The following is a 16,373-nucleotide window of genomic DNA, read 5'->3' as shown; positions in this document are numbered from 1 at the left end:
ACAGCCACTATGGAGAACAGTGTGGAGAATCCTTAAAAAACTGGAAATAGAACTGCCATATGACCCAGCAATCTCACTACTGAGCATAGACACTAAGGAAACCAGAATTGAAAGAGACACGTGTGTCCTAATGTTCATTGCAACACCGTTTACAACAGATAGGGCATGAAAGCAACCTAGATGTCCATCAGCAGATGAATGGATAAGAAAGCTGTGATACATATACACAATAGAATGTTACTCAGTTATTAAAAAGAATACATTTGAATCAGTTCTAATGAGGTGGATACAACTGGAACCTATTATACAGAATGAAGTAAGTCGGAAAGAAAAACACCAATACAGTACATTAACATGTACATATGGAATTTAGAAAGATGATAATGATGACCCTATATGCAAGATGGCAAAAGAGACACAGATGTAAAAACAGAATTTTGGACTCTGTGGGAAAAGACAAGGGTGGGATGATTTGAGAAAATTGCATTGAAACATGTATGTTACCATATGTAAAATAGATGACCAGTCCAAGTTCAATGCATGAAATAGGGCACTCAAAGCCAGTGCACTGGGACAACCCAGAGGGATGGGATGGTGAGGGAGGTGACAGGGGGTTATGGGAAGGGGAGACACATGTATACCCATGACTGATGCATGTCAATGAATGGCAAAAACCACTACAATATTGTAAAGTAGTTCGTTTTCAATTAAAATGGATTAGTTTAAAAAAAAAAGGAAAATGTACTGTAGCTGGGAGTCAAATTCAGACCTAACCTCAAAGTATCTACTCAAATGTGTCTTCCCTTGCACGTTGCTTCCTGAATACTGTAAGATAATTCTGCCTATACATCTATGTTCAATACCACTTGAGCCCCCAATCTGAAATAAAACTTGAGATATATTTTAAGGCAGATTAAGTTTCTCTGTTGAAATTCTATATCTGTGTTTAGAGTTGTTAAATGAGTAACACCACAAATACAGTGATTGGGTATAACATATGTAATATGTTGGTTATAAATCATGACATAAAGGACCAATATATCTAATAAATTAAGAAAGATAGAGAAGGGGATTTACGATTTGTCAACTGGTTTCAGACTCATATTTGAGCATCTGTGAACTTTTTTTTACGATTTTCTATTTCAGCATTAAATTCCATTCTTCCTGTGTTTTTAATCACCGAACATATTATTTGATATGGTTGAAGTGAGCATGGCTGAAAATTCAGGAAAATCAAACATTTAGAATCCTAGGTAGAATTAAGGAAAATAATGACAGCCGACAAGTACATATGTTCATGTATGTATTTTGAATCCGAATATAGATTCAGTATGCTAAACAACAACAACAACAAAATCTAGTCCTGCATCAGCCTACTTTCAATAACAAAATCCATTTCCTTAATTAAATTTAATCTAACTCTAGCCCAACCATACATAAATATCCTTTTTCAGGGCTCAGTTTCTATATCTGTATTAGTTTGCCCCTATTCTTCCACCCAAAAACAATCAACTTTAAGATAAATCTACCATTGTTTTTCTTTGTCAAAAATGCACTTTCTTTCCTCATGCCTTCATTATACCAAAATACTTCTCTTATTGTTATAGTAGCTTTAATTACATGTATTATAATTTTAACCCCTAAAAATCTTAATCTCTAGCAAACACCATGAAGTAAGCAATTGTAAACTCTGTTATGCCACCACATCCTGATTGGACTTATGAACATATTCTATAACTTCTATTTGAAATGACCTAGATGCTCAGGTGCTAGTGGTAAAGAACCCACCTGCCAATGCAGGTAGATGTAACAGACTCAGGTTCAGTCCCTGGGGTGGGATGATCCCCTGGGGGAGGGCATAACAACCCTCTCCAGCATTCTTGTCTAGAGAATCCCATGGACAGAGGAGCCTGGTGAATTACATACAGTCCATAGGGTTGCAACGAGTCAGATATGACTTAGCACACATGAACTTTTTAAGAATAATTGTGTTTTGGATATGTCTATTTCAAATTCTTTCTGGGATTTTTGGTAATAAATTTTGCTATGTGAAGCTAAATGATGAGAATTCATTGAACATGTGTGTGTGCTAAGTCATGTCTGACTCGTTGCAACCCTATGGACTGTATGTAATTCACCAGGCTCCTCTGTCCATGGGATTCTCTAGACAAGAATGCTGGAGAGGGTTGTTATGATAGCCAGGACATGGAAGCAACCTAGATGTCCATCAGCAGACGAATGGATAAGGAAGCTGTGGTACATATACACAATGGAATATTACTCAGCCATTAAAAAAAATACATTTGAATCGGTTCTACTGAGATGGATGAAACTGGAGCCCATTATACAGAGTGAAGTAAGCCAGAAAGAAAAACAACAATACAGTATACTAATGCATATATATGGAATTTGAAAGATGGTAACGATAACCCTATATGTGAGACAGAATAAGAGACACAGACGCATGGAACAATTTTATGGACTCTGAGGGAGAAGGTGAGGGTGGGACGTTCTGGGAGAATGGCATTGAGACATGTGTATTGTCATATGTGAAACAGAGCACCATTCCATGTTCGATGCATGAGACAAGGGCTCAGGGCCGGGGCAATGGGATGATCCAGAAGGATGGGATGGGGAGGGAGGTGGGTGGGGGGTCCGGGAAGGGGAACACATGTAAACCCATGGCTGATTCATGTCAATGTATGGCAAAAACTATTACAATATTGTAAAGTAATTAGCCCCCAACTAAAATAAATAAATTTATAAAAATAAATAAATAAATAAATAAATAAATAAATAAATAAATTAAAAAAAAAAAAAGTTCACCTGAAAAATCATATCTCATTTACCTTTATTTTATAATTTTTGAAAATCAGACTGTGTTAACTTTTGTGCGGTTTTGTTTGTTTTGTTTTTTGCTGACAAATGCCATAACTAACAGTCAAATGCCAGCAAATCTGGAAAACTCAGCAATGGCCGCAGGACTAGAAAAGGTCAATTTTTTACTCCAATACCAAAGAAAGGCAATGGCAAAGAATGCTCAAACTACCACACAATTGCACTCACCCCACACACTAGTAAAGTAATGTGCAAAATTCTCCAAACCAGGCTTCAACAGTACATGAACCAGATGTTCAAGCTGGATTTAGAAAAGGCAGAGGGACCAGAAATCAAATTGCCAACATCCACTGGATTATCAAAAAAGCAACAGAGTTCCAGAAAGAAAAAAAAAAAAAAAATCTACTTCTGCTTTATTGACTATACAAAAGCTTTTGACTGTGTGGATCACAAGAAACTGTGGAAAATTCTTCAAGAGTTGGGAATACCAGACCATTTGACCTGCCTCTTGAGAAATCTGTATGCAGTTCAGGAAACAACAGTCAGAACTGGACATGGAACAACAGACTGTTTCCAAATAAGGAAAGGAGTAGGTCAAGGTTGTATATTGTCACCCTGCTTATTTAACTTATATGCAGAGTACATCATGAGAAATGCTGGGCTGGATGAAGCACAAGCTGGAATCAAGATTTCTGGGAGAAATATCAATAACCTCAGATACGCAGATGCCACCAACCTTATGGCAGAAAGCAAAGAAGAACTAAAGAGCCTGTTGATGAACGTGAAAGAGGAGAGTGAAAAAGTTGTCTTGAAACCCAATATTCAGAAAACTAAGATCATGGCATCTGGTTCCATCGCTTCATGGCAAATAGAAGGGGAAAGTGACAGAATTTATTTTGGGGGCTCCAAAATCAATGCAGATGGTGCCTGCAGCCCTCAAAATAGAAGATGCTTGCTCCTTGGAAGAAAAGCTATGATCAACATAGACAGCATATTAAAAAGCAGAGACATTACTTTGCCAACAAATGTCCATCTAGTCAAAGCTACAGTTTCTCCAGTAGTCATATATGGATGTGAGAGTTGGACTGTAAAGAAAGCTCAGCACCAAAGAATTGATGCTTTAGAACTGTGATGTTGGAGAAGTCTCTTGAGAGTCTCTTGGACTGCAAGGCAATCCAACCAGTCCATTGTAAAGGAAATCAGTCCTGAGTATTCATTGGAAGGACTGATGCTAAAGCTGAAACTCCAATGCTTTGGCCACTTGATGCAAAGAACTGACTCATTTGAAAAGGCCCTGATGCTGGGAAAGATTGAAGGCGGGAGGAGAAGGCATGACAGGGGATGAGATGGTTGGATGGCATCACCAACCCAATGGACATGATTTTCAGTCAACTCTGGGAGTTGGTGATAGACAGGGAGGTCTGGTGTACTTCAGTCCATGGGGTTGCAGAGTCGGACATGACTGAGTGACTGAACTGAACTGAACTAACTGAAGAGTCAAAAATGACTGAGTGACTAGCTCACACACATTGGCCTTCAGTAAACCTAGTGAAGGACAGGGGAGCCTGACATGTTGCAGTCCATGGGTCACAAAGGGTCAGACACGACTTAGCAACTGAACACCAAAAAAAACCTAGGTACAATAAAAGATATGTCTTTGTTAAATTAACCATAAAATGTAAGTTATGCTTAATATCAGATATTTACTTAATGTTAAAAATTTTCTAGGTCACAGGAATCTGAAATTTCTTCTGGCCAGTGTGTGTGTGTGTGTGTGTGTGTGTGTGTGTGTGTATGTGTGTATTTATATATGTTTGCATTTGTAAGTTTAAAACTCCTCTGTTTTTCTCAGTCTCATGCACTTTACAAGATCAGACAATTTCCTGAGAGTTCACATAGAACATTGAAATTTTAAAGGCACGCATAGGGAAATGCAAGTTCTTCATAGAAAACATGCTTCCTCTAACTGCATATGTTAAAACCAGCAATATAGCTATTTTCAGTGACTTAAAAAGAACAACAGCAAAGAACAGTAATAAACACTTATATTCATTATTCACTCATAGTCACATGTGTCACTTTCAGAGAAACATGAATCAGCATTCAAGTCACTAAGTTCAGTTCAGTTCAGTCACTCAGTCGTGTCCGACTCTTTGCGACCCCATGAATCACAGCACGCCAGGCCTGTCTGTCCATCACCAACTCCTGGAGTCCACCCAAACCCATGTCCATCGAGTCAGTGATGCCATCCAACCATCTCATCCTCTGTCGTCCCCTTCTCCTCCCGCCCCCAATCCTACCCAGCATTAGGGTCTTTTAGAATGAGTCAACCCTGTGCATGAGGTGGACAAAGTGTTGGAGTTTCAGCTTCAACATCAGACCTTCCAATGAACACCCAGGATTGATCTCTTTTAGGATGGATTGATTGGATCTCCTTGCAGTCCAAGGGACTCTCAAGAGTCTTCTCCAACACCATAGTTCAAAAGCATCAATTCTTCGGCACTCAACTTTATTCACCATCCAACTCTCACATCCATACATGACCACTGGAAAAACCATAGCCTTGACTAGACGGACTTTTGTTGGCAAAGTAATGTCTCTGCTTTTAAATATGCTATCTAGGTTGGTCATAACCTTCCTTCCAAGGAGTAAGCGTCTTTTAATTTCATGGCTGCAATCACCATCAGCAGTGATTCTGGAGCCCCCAAAAGTAAAGTCTGACACTGTTTCCACTGTTTCCCCATCTATTTCCCATGAAGTGATGGGACCAGATGTCATGATCTTAGTTTTCTGAACGTTGAGCTTTAAGCCAACTTTTTCACTCTCCTCTTTCACCTTCATCAAGAGGCTCTTTAGTTCTTCTTCACTTTCTGCCATAAGGGTGGTGTCATCGAGCATTTGTATATGTGTGTTAGTCATCAATCCGCCTCTTTACTATCGCATGGCCTTTAGCCCGCCAGGCTCCTTCGTCCATGGGATTCTCCAGACAAGAACACTAGAGGGCATGTGTTTCCATGACCTCCTCCAGGGGATCTTCCTGGTCCAGTGATTGAACCTGCATCTCTTATGTTTCTTGCACTGGCAAATGGGTTCTTCACCACTAGCACCAACTGGAAAGCCCATTAATGAATGTCAAAACCAGGAAGAGGAAACAGGATTTGGACTCAGGTACCAAGACATTCACGCACACACACCAAAATCCTCATTTTGATATAATAGCAGAGCTATTGATCTCAGAGAGTCAAGAGGTCAAACAGTATTACAATAAAAATAAAATTTTCTTTCATTTATGGGAATTGAAGATCTCCCAGTTTTGCAAAATATATCCTATGAGGATTAGAAGATGGAACAAAGCTCTGATAACCTATTATTCAGGTTGGGTATTATTAAATGTCAAGAAGCAAACAAACCAATGCAATGCAAAGTTGTCTCTCAGGATCACAGTTTCTTATTCCCAGAAAGGGAGATTCCCAACTAGTGCCCCGTCAGTCAGGGACAAAGCCAAATATCAAGCTTGAGTCCAAAGTGGAGAACCCCAATCAGTTCCCCATCAGAGCTGAGGCTGATGGCTAAGCTTTTGTTCAAAACGGAAAATCCTAACCAATGTTCCATTATAGCCAAAGCCAATGCAATAGGGAAGGATACCTTTGTGTTGTCACATGTGAGCTGTATTACTTACCAAAGAAGTCTTAACCATCCAATTCTAGTGCCTTGTTCCTGAAAGTTTGCTGCTGTGAGCTGTGTGTTACACCAGGATTTGTGACCTCCAGAGGAGAGGATTTCAATCCGGGGTCAGAGGTGAGGCTTGACCACTTGGAGCTTTTTGTGTAGCAAAGTTTTATCAAAATATAATAGAGATAGGGAAAACTTCTGACATAGACATCAGAAGGGGACAGAAAGAGTACCCTCTTGCCAGTTTATAGCAAGGTGTTTTATGTCTGCTAGAAAGCTGTTAATCAGATAAGAGAGACACCTCAAGGCTGAGGAAGTTTCACCAGGCCCTTCTCCCACAATATGCATTTTTGAGATAGGATGGCATGAGGTGTGTCACCCCCGGCCATAAAACAACTGACAGGAATACTGGTTTGTTGAACAATTTTCATCCCAAGGTCTGAGAAAAGAAAAAAAGTTAGCCTTAGGTGGAACCATTTTGAAGAAAGGCAAATTCCAAAGCAAATACATAGTTTCATTAACATAAGAAAGATGCATTGGCTAGCTTAAGGCAGAAACAGGTGTCGTCAACACAGAATTAAAGGAAACCTCTTCTGATTTTGTGTACAAAAGGAAAAAATACATCTGCCACTTTCAATTTACTTCCTCCTGCCACTTGGGGACCTCTGGTCTTCCTGCCTGTTACCCTCTCATTCCCTTTGCCAATAAAATGAAAGCATCATGGGCCAACAATGCTTCATCAGCAGCAAGCACCTACAGCTGCTCTTGAAACAAATGTGCTCATGGAGCTCCTTGAGAGGGGCCAATGTGCTATGGGAATGATGCCCATTTGGGACTGGGCTCTACACTGCCACCAAAATTGTTACTGAACGAAAACTTGGGTCTGCTCACCCATGCATAGTAAAGCCAATCCAATGACCTTGGGTTCTGATGAAGGAAAGTGCAACATCTATTGTAAGGCACCATACAAGGTGTCCAGGACATTTAATGCTCAAGAACCTGAACTCCCCAATGAGTTTCAGCAAAAAGCAAGGTGAGGGGGGAAGTTTCCCAGAGTATGTGATCAGCTCATGCACAGTTCTTTGCTTGGTTGATGGTGAGGTAACAGGGTGATGTCAAAAGTGTTAACATTTTCAATTCTTAGGTACCAGCAGGTCTGGGGGCTATGCATTCATGGTCATCAGGTAGCTAATTTCTTCTATTTTCTGGCAGTTTTGACACCTGTAAAGCAATTCAGGAAATGTTCATCAGACATTATTACCTTTCAGAGAAGAGCTAAAGCAGAGGATATAGGAGAAAGATGTGTCCCAAGAAGGCCCCATATGGTCCTCCATGGTTACAATTTGTCTCACAAAATATATGCTCTTCTTTAATGGGTCTCTGCCATTTCATCTTAGTAACTATTGATGACATTGCCATCTCTTTATTGGAGATGGCATTAGTTGTCAGTGTGGCACAGTAATTTGCTGATTATTGAATAGCTATATATTCTATATTCTTCAGCTCCCTTGCAGTTAGTTTTGGCCATACTACTTCTTCGGCTAATAAATATGAAGGAAATATACACAGCCTGAATTTAGAAAACAAAAACAAAAACAAAAACTTCAAGTAGGATAACATCACTAGAGAGCTAATCCTCTAACTTACATCAGAATTTGTATAAGTAATCAATAAAACTTTATTGTGTTAAGGAAGAGAGATTACCAGACTAAGGTTATTACAATTCAGTCTAACCTACACTCATTAGCATAGTTGTTCTACATGTTAATGTATTTGGTTTATCACAATGAGCTTCGTGGTTCTAGTGAGTTTGTGATAAAGATGAGTTTTCCCCCATTTTTATTGGCCATTTGACTTTGACCTCATTAATAAGTGACATAACCTTTCTACAAGGTATTAGAAGTGACTAAGACTTATAATCATTTAGGATCATATTAGGCCTTTTCCAAACCCATGTAGATTGTAGCATTGGTTTCAAAACTTTCTCTTTTTTGTTTATCTGGGTTGCTCCTTGTCTTTGATGAGTACTGGCTTCTATGACTTTACTTATAAAGTTTAAGATAAATTCTTATACCATTAAAAAAAAGAACAATAGAGAAAAAGGACCCAATTTTACCCAAGGGCACAAGCTGTATATTCTAGATATTAGGTATCCTTTGATTAGAGTAATATTTCTAGTAATCAGGCCAATTTTACCTCTATGATACAAAACCTAGTACAGTGACTTATAAACAATAGGTGCTTAAAACATATTTACTAAAATGAACTTATAAATGTATTCATATTTTCTTTTAAATTATTTGTCTCCTGACAGTAAAGACTGTTACATTTTTGTGCTCTATATGATGGTTTGATCATATTAGAAGTTTGGCAAACATTTAATTCAAATTTAGTAAGTGAGGCTGACAGTGATCAAATTGGGGAGATGTAGTTCTTGAACCAGGCTTCCCAAGAAGTGCAGGTGCAGCTGGAATTACTTTGGTCATATTTTCTTATGGAACAAGATATATTTTCTCACTTACCTACATATGTCTATTGCCCATTTGACATGAACATAACAATTAGCAATTCAATATGTCTCCTTTGCTGTTATTGTTCTTGAGTCACAGTCATGTCCCACTCTTGGAAACCCCATGGGCTAAAGCACACCAGGCTTAACTGTCCTTCACCACCACCCAGAGTTTGATCAAACTCATGTCCATTGAGCCAGGGATGCCATACAACCATCTCATCCTCTCTTGACCCTTCTTCTCTAGCCTACAATCTTTCTGAGCATCAGAGTCTTTTCCAGTGGGTCACATCTTCTTATCAGGTGGCCAAAGTATTGGAGTTTCAGCTTCAGCCTCAGCCCTTCCAATGAATATTTAGGGTTGATTTCCTTTAGAAGCCAATTCTGGCTGATTTGATTTCCTTGTTGCCCAAGGGACTCTCAAAAGTCCCTTGAGACTCTCAAGGACTCACCACAGTTCGAAGACATCAATTCTTCAGTGTTCAGACTTGTATATTGTTCAGCTCTCACATCCATACATGACTACTGGAAAAACCATAGCTTTGACTTTACAGACCTTTGTAGGCAAAGTAATGTCTCTGTTTTTTAATAAGTTGTCTAGGTATGTTATTATTTTTTTCCCCAAGATGCAAGCTTCTTTTAATTTCAAGGATGCAGTCACTGTCCACAATGATTTTGGAGCCCAAGAAAATAAAATCTGTCACTGTTTCCATTGTTTCTCCATCTGTTTGACATGAAGAGATGGGACTGGATGTCATGATAGTAGTCTTCTGAATGTTGAGTTTTAAGCCATCTCTTTCACTCTTCTTTATCAACTTCATCAAGAAGGTCTTTAATTCCTCCTCACTTTTTGCCATAAGGCTGGTGTCATCTACATATCTGAGGTTATTGATATTCATCTCCACAGTCTTGATTCCATTTGGTGCTTCATCCAGCCCAGCATTTTGTATGATGTATTCTGCATAGAAGTTAAATAGGCAGGATGACAATATACAACCTTGATGTACTCCTTTTCCTATTTGGAATCAATCTGTTGTTTCATGTCCAGTTCTAACTGTTGCTTCTTGACCTGTATACAGTTTTCTCCAGAGGCAAATGAGGTTGTCTGGTATTCCCATCTCTTTCAGAATTTTCCATAGTTTGTTGTGATCTACAGTCAAAGATTTTAGCATAGTCAAGAAGCAGAAGTAGATGTTTCTCTGTAATTCTCTAGCTTTTCCTATGATCCAATGGATGTTGGCAATTTGATCTCTGATTCTTCTACCTTTTCTAAATCAACTTGTACATCTGGAAATTCTTGGTTCACATACTGTTGAAGCCTAGCTTGAAGGATTTTGAGCATTACTTTGTAGCATGTGAAATGAGCACAATTTTGTGGTAGTTGGAATATTATTCCACATTTCCCTTCTTTGGGGTAGGAATAAAAACTGACCTTTTCCAGTCCTGTGACCACTGCTGAGTTTTCCAAATTTGCTGGTATGTTGAATGCAGCACTCTCACAACATCATCTTTTAAGATTTGAAATAACGCGGCTGGAATTCTATCATCTCCACTAGCTTTGTTCCTAGTGATGCTTCCTATGGCTCACTTTACTTCACACCCCAGGATATCTGGTTCTAAGTGTAACACCATTGTGGTTATTGGGTCAAGACCTTTTTTGTATAGTTCTTCTGTGTATTGTTGCCATTTATTCTTAATATCTTCTGCTTCTTTTAGGTCAATCGCATTTCTGTCCTTTCTTGTGCCTAACTTTGCATGAAATGATCCCTTGGTATCTCTAATTTCTTGAAGAGATCTCTAGTCTTTCCCATTCTATTGTTTTCCTCTATTTCTTTGCATTGATCACTTAGGAAGTCTTTCTTAAATCTCCTTGCTATTGTCTGGAGCTCTGCTTTCAGATAAGTATACTTTTCCTTTTCTCCTTTGCCTTTCACTTCTCTTCTTTTCACAGCTATTTTTAAGGCCTCCTCAGACAACCATTTTGTCTTTTTGCTTTTCTTTCTCTTGAGGATGGTTTTCATCACCACCTCCTGTACAATGTTACAAACATAGATCGTCAGGCACACTGTCTATCTGATCTAACCCCTGGAATCTATTTTTCGCTTCCACTGTTTAATCATAAGGGATTTGATTTACCTGAATGGCCTAATGGTTTTCTGTACATTCTTCAACTTAAGTCTGAATGTCTCCTTTTTCTAACTCAATTAATTATAGTATTTAGAAATGTGTTTGTTTTACTCTAACTTTGGGATGTTCTTCTTTCTTGATGAATAGTGATTCCCAAAAAATAATTTTTAGTTTTTATATGATTTCTACTTATGTAGTGTCATGCAAAACTTGTAATATTTTAACATGAATCTTGAGATATTGGATTCTGACAATTATTTTTTTAAAATAGAACTTTAATAGTATTTCTTGGTAGCTCTTCTAATATTTTCAGAGTTTAAACATCATATTGTTGATTCTTCAAATTAATTCTTGTTTAACAAATTATTTCTAGTCACCTAACACTGTGCTAAGTTCCAGAAATATGAAAAAAGGAAATAGATTGTACAAAACATTTCTCTCAAGGAACTCATGATCCAGTCAGGAAGATATGCATAAACTCAAAATGTCAACATCTTAGTGAATACTCTCATTAGATTACTTAGGAGGAGAGAGGAGGGTTTAAACCTAATACCACTCATAAGCAGGTTAAGGGAAATGGAAATGAACAAGGAAGGGATAAGGTTAGAAAAATCTAAAAAGTGAGTTATTTCTTAAAGAAGTTATCACATAGTATAAGAGCTTGTGTAGAATTCCAGGCATACAGAACAGCATAGGAGGCATACACAACTTATATCCTTTGATATGCATTCATTCTTATAAATAATGTTTCAGGATATACAGGAGAAAGAAAGAAGTTAGATTAGAGGGTTGCAGGATCATACCACAAAATACCAAATTAGAGTTGCACTTTTGGCTAATAGGAAATAAGTTGTGCAGGTTTTTTAAAAGAGTTGCACAGCCAGTTAGGATAATTTGTCGTATAAAGTTTCATAATTAGGAAACAATCATATATTTGATTATTGTTTCTACCATCTTTAAGCCTTATTAAACATGTTACTTTTAACTCAAACATTACAGAATGTACAGTAGTTGATTAAAACTCTGGTTGCATTTTACAGTAAGAAACCAAATCTAGGTTGTCTCTCTTTGTATACTCAGACTATTATGAAGGCCTTTATTTTTAGAAATTTCATTTTATTAATCTTGATAATCCTGAAGATTTTTTAGATGTTTCTCCAATTTTAGTGGCTAGCTAAGGGATTTCATTCTACTGCAGTTTCTGATGTTTAGTTAGCATCATAGGGATATCTTGCTAACTGCTGTTCTATGGCTTCTCTGCTCATATGCCCAGTGATACGTTGCTGGTCTGAGACCATCTTTCCCATCACTGCTGTCTCCCCTACTCTGCTGATCCTCAGGCAACCCACAGATGTGTTCCTGTATATCACCAAATTCTTTCCTGTTTCTGTCTATCTTTCACTGAGGAATACAACAGAAAACCTGGTTGGGATCTTAGGGACAGTTCTGTTTGTATGTGATAGTTATTCTCTTCTCAGATAGGGTAGATTAAGATAGTTACACAGGTAGTTTTAGAAATCTTACTAGGGGATTGTAGCTAGGAAGGGAAATTTAGGGAATTTGAGGAGATCACTATAATTTAATGATTATTTGGGAAAGCTATCAGAATACTGTGAAAAGAAAATAAAACCATGAGTGAAAGCATAAAATATACCTCAGGCCATTAAGTGAAAAAATAAGGCCTACATCCTGTTGATTGAGGTCAGCAAGATAATGATCCAAAGGACATGCTCATTTGCACATGCCAAGGGCATAAATATAAGGGAAAGGAGACATGTCAAAGTATATGACCCTCATTATAGTGAAATTTGAGATGATTTAACATATTTTAGCATATGTAAGCACCCTTTTTCTGATTTGAATAGCACTATGACAGTGCTCTCCTTTCCCTGCTGTGTCCACAAATCCTCTTGGTCTGTGCCTCCATTCTCTAGGTCTGTATCTCCACTCCTTCCCAGTAAATAGATTCATCAGTACTGTTTTGTTTTTTTCCTAGATTCCATATATATGTTTAATATATTTTCTTTTCTCTTCCTGGACTTACTCTGTATAACAGACTCTAGGTTTATCTCTCATGAAAACTGGCCAAAATTCATTTCTTTTTATGTCTAAGTAATATTTCATTGAATACATGTACCACCAATTCTTTACCCATTCATCTGTGGATGGACATCTATGTGGCTTCCATGTCCTGGCTATTGTAAATTGTGCTGCAATGAACATTGGGATACATGTGTCTTTTTTTTTTTTTTCCTAGGTTTATTCAACACAATTATTTTACTCTACACAACAAAGTACAAACACAACCTCATCTAAAATACTGCAAAGTTACAAAACTCAAAACTGAAAATTTATAGTACTGAATGCATAGTAAAAGCCAAAAAAGCAATGTACTTGTTACCAAGGTAACCTGGAAGACCACTGTGAATATCAACACAACAGGATAGGGACAGAATGGGAGAGTTGGAGGGGGGAGGTGGTTGTTGTTCAGTGATGACCCGGCAGATCTGACTTTCAACTCACCAGTTTCAGAGAGATGGGGAGATGTGCGAATGTGTGCCAGTGCATACACATATGTACATCTGAAAAGAACCATTTGGCACTGAAAATGGGGTGGGGGACGTTGACCTTAGAGGTCAGAAAAGAACTCAGGCAGGGGAACAGAGCCAGACTAACAGTACTTGCAGTTGCATAAAAGCATACCTTCCTATGGGACTCCACAGGTTACCATATGGGCCGCAAGTCATGTGTAGAATGGAAAAATGTGCTCCCATGCAGGGGCTCTACCATCACCTAGGGTCCCCTGCTCAACCCTGCTGGCTTTGCCACTAAGCTGACTCGCAGGACCTAGAAATGTGGAAGTTCTTTAGCTAGAAAATTGGAGGGCATCTTTGCAAGCACGACTCCAAACCCACATCACTCTTTTTAGCTAGAAAAGTGACAAGAGTGAGCTGGATGGGACGTAACTCAAAAGGGCTGATCTTCGGCGGCCTTACTTATCCAGAGGATTTGGAGCTGGAAAGCTTGGTTGGTGGCGGCGGCCAAGGAAGCAGGATTGCTGCCACACGGAGGACCTGCAGCAAGGGGAACGCGACCTTCTCCATATCCGTGGGAGTGACCTTCAGTGCATGGAAGACGGTGGCAGTATGCTCTCAGAAGGGCTGAATCGCCTGGGGGCCAGAGGGCCAGCACAGTGGTGGTAGTGATCTCCTGGCAATCCATTTGTGCTCTGTCCATGTGCTTCAGAGTCTTCTCAGCCTCATCTGGATTCTCAAATTCCACATGTGTGTAACCTTTAGAGAGATGAGGGTGCATCCTTTGTTTCCACAGGAATGTCAATCATTTTAGTTTTCCCATAGGTGGAGAATATCTCCATGATATTATCCTGGTCACATTCCCAGTGAGCCTCCTAATGTGTACTTTGGTGGGTTTCGGGAAAGGCTCTGCTTTTTCCTTTCCTTTTCATCTCTTTGAGTGATTTGGACTTGGAGCTGCGATGCCGCCCGTTCTAATATCTGTGCAGTAACGTACACAGAGAGTCAGAGGAGCTGCTGAAGCTGAAGCTGTGGGATGTGCTGGAAATCCCTAAGCGGCTCCAAGCTGAAGACGACCTGGAGCCGATGCTGGGCTGGAGATCGAAACGAAGGTAGAGGTGGACTGAGACCTGGTGCTACTGCTTCCACTGGAACCACTGCACCTCTCCCAAGTGTTACCCCTGCCACACTTTCTCCCTCTACTCCTTTGTGCACACTCTATCTTTAGAGTGATCTTGGACATCTCATCATAGCGTTCTTCGCGTTTGATGGGAGAAGGTACTCTAGTGCTGGACTTTACAAAATCATTTTCTTTGACTCCTACCAAGCTCTTCTCTTTCACTCCTGATAAATCCATTCTCCCTTCTGAGGTGTTCAAAGCAGCAATAGCGACCTCACTTATCTGAACTCTCATTTCTAACTTGAGTCTGAAAAACAGTCCCTAATTGATTGCAATTTATATCAAAGTGCAGCATCTTCCTATCACCAGGATCTTCTCCTGCTCTCCTCAGCCTCCCCATGTGTCTTTTTGAATTATGATTTTCTCAGGGTATACACCCAGTAGTGAGACTGCGGGATCATATGGCAGATTTATTTCTAGTTTTCTGAGGAATCTCCATACTGTTTTCCATAATGGCTGTATCAATTTACATTCCCAGCAACAGTTCAGGAGGGTTTTCTTTTGTCCACATCCTTCCAGCATTTATTGTTTAATAAATGGCTCCTCTGGCTGCTGTGAGGTGGTATCTCATTGTATTTTTGATTTGTATATCTTTAATAATGAACACTTTGAGCATCTTTTCATGTGTTTATCAGCCATCTGTATATATTCTTTGGAGAAATGTCTGTTTAGGTCTTCTGCTTTTTTTTTTTTTTTTGATAGGATTGTTTTTTCTAATATTGAGCTGCCTGAGCCACTTTATATTTTGGAGATTACTCCATTGTCAGTTAGTTCATTTGAACTTATTTCACCCATTCTGAGGGTTGTCTTTCCATCTTGTTTATAGTTTTCTTTCCTGGGTGGGTGAAAGCTTTTAAATTTAATTAGATCCCATTTATAATTTTTTTTAGTTTTTAATTCCATTACGCTAGGAGGGGGATCAAGGAGGATCTTTTTGTAATTTATGTCAAAGAGTGTTCTGCCTATGTTTTCCTCCAAGAGTTTTATAGTTTCTGGCCTTACATTTATATCTTTAATCCATCTTGAGTTTATGTTTTGTATATGGTGTTAGAAAGTATTCTAATTTTCTTCTTTTACATGTAACTGTCTGGTTTTCCCAGCACTATTTATTGAAGAGGTTGTCTTTTATCCACTGTATATTCTTCCCTCGTTTGTCAAAGATAAGGTGCCCATAGGTACATGAGTTTATGTTTGGACTTTCTATCTTGTATCATTGGTCTATATTGCAGTTTTGATGCCAGAACAATACTGCCTTGATTACTGTAGCTTTGTAATATAGTCCAAAGTCAGGAAGATTGATTCCTCCATCTCTGTTTTTCTTTCTTAAGATTACTTTGACTATTCAATCTTTTTTGTTTCCATACAAATTGTAAAATTTTTTGTTCCGGTTCTATGAAAAATGCCACTGGTAATTTGAAAGGGATTGCATTGAATCTCTAGATTTCTTTGAATCATATAGTCATTTTCACAAAACTGATTTTTCTAATCTCGTAACATGGAAAATCTCTCCATC

The 16,373-nt window shown here is 38.7% G+C and overlaps 1 pseudogene; it reads right to left on the bottom strand.

Annotated features, from left to right (window-relative positions):
• Window positions 1-14,138: 14,138 nt before the first annotated feature.
• Window positions 14,139-15,037, bottom strand: LOC145540428 (uncharacterized; annotated as a pseudogene).
• Window positions 15,038-16,373: the final 1,336 nt, after the last annotated feature.

This window comes from Giraffa tippelskirchi, chromosome 3, assembly GCF_054371585.1.
Source record: "Giraffa tippelskirchi isolate mGirTip1 chromosome 3, T2T-mGirTip1v1.2.pri, whole genome shotgun sequence".
NCBI lineage: Eukaryota > Metazoa > Chordata > Mammalia > Artiodactyla > Giraffidae > Giraffa > Giraffa tippelskirchi.
The sequence above is the reverse complement of the archived record's forward strand: the minus strand, read 5'-3'. Positions and strand labels throughout refer to the sequence as shown.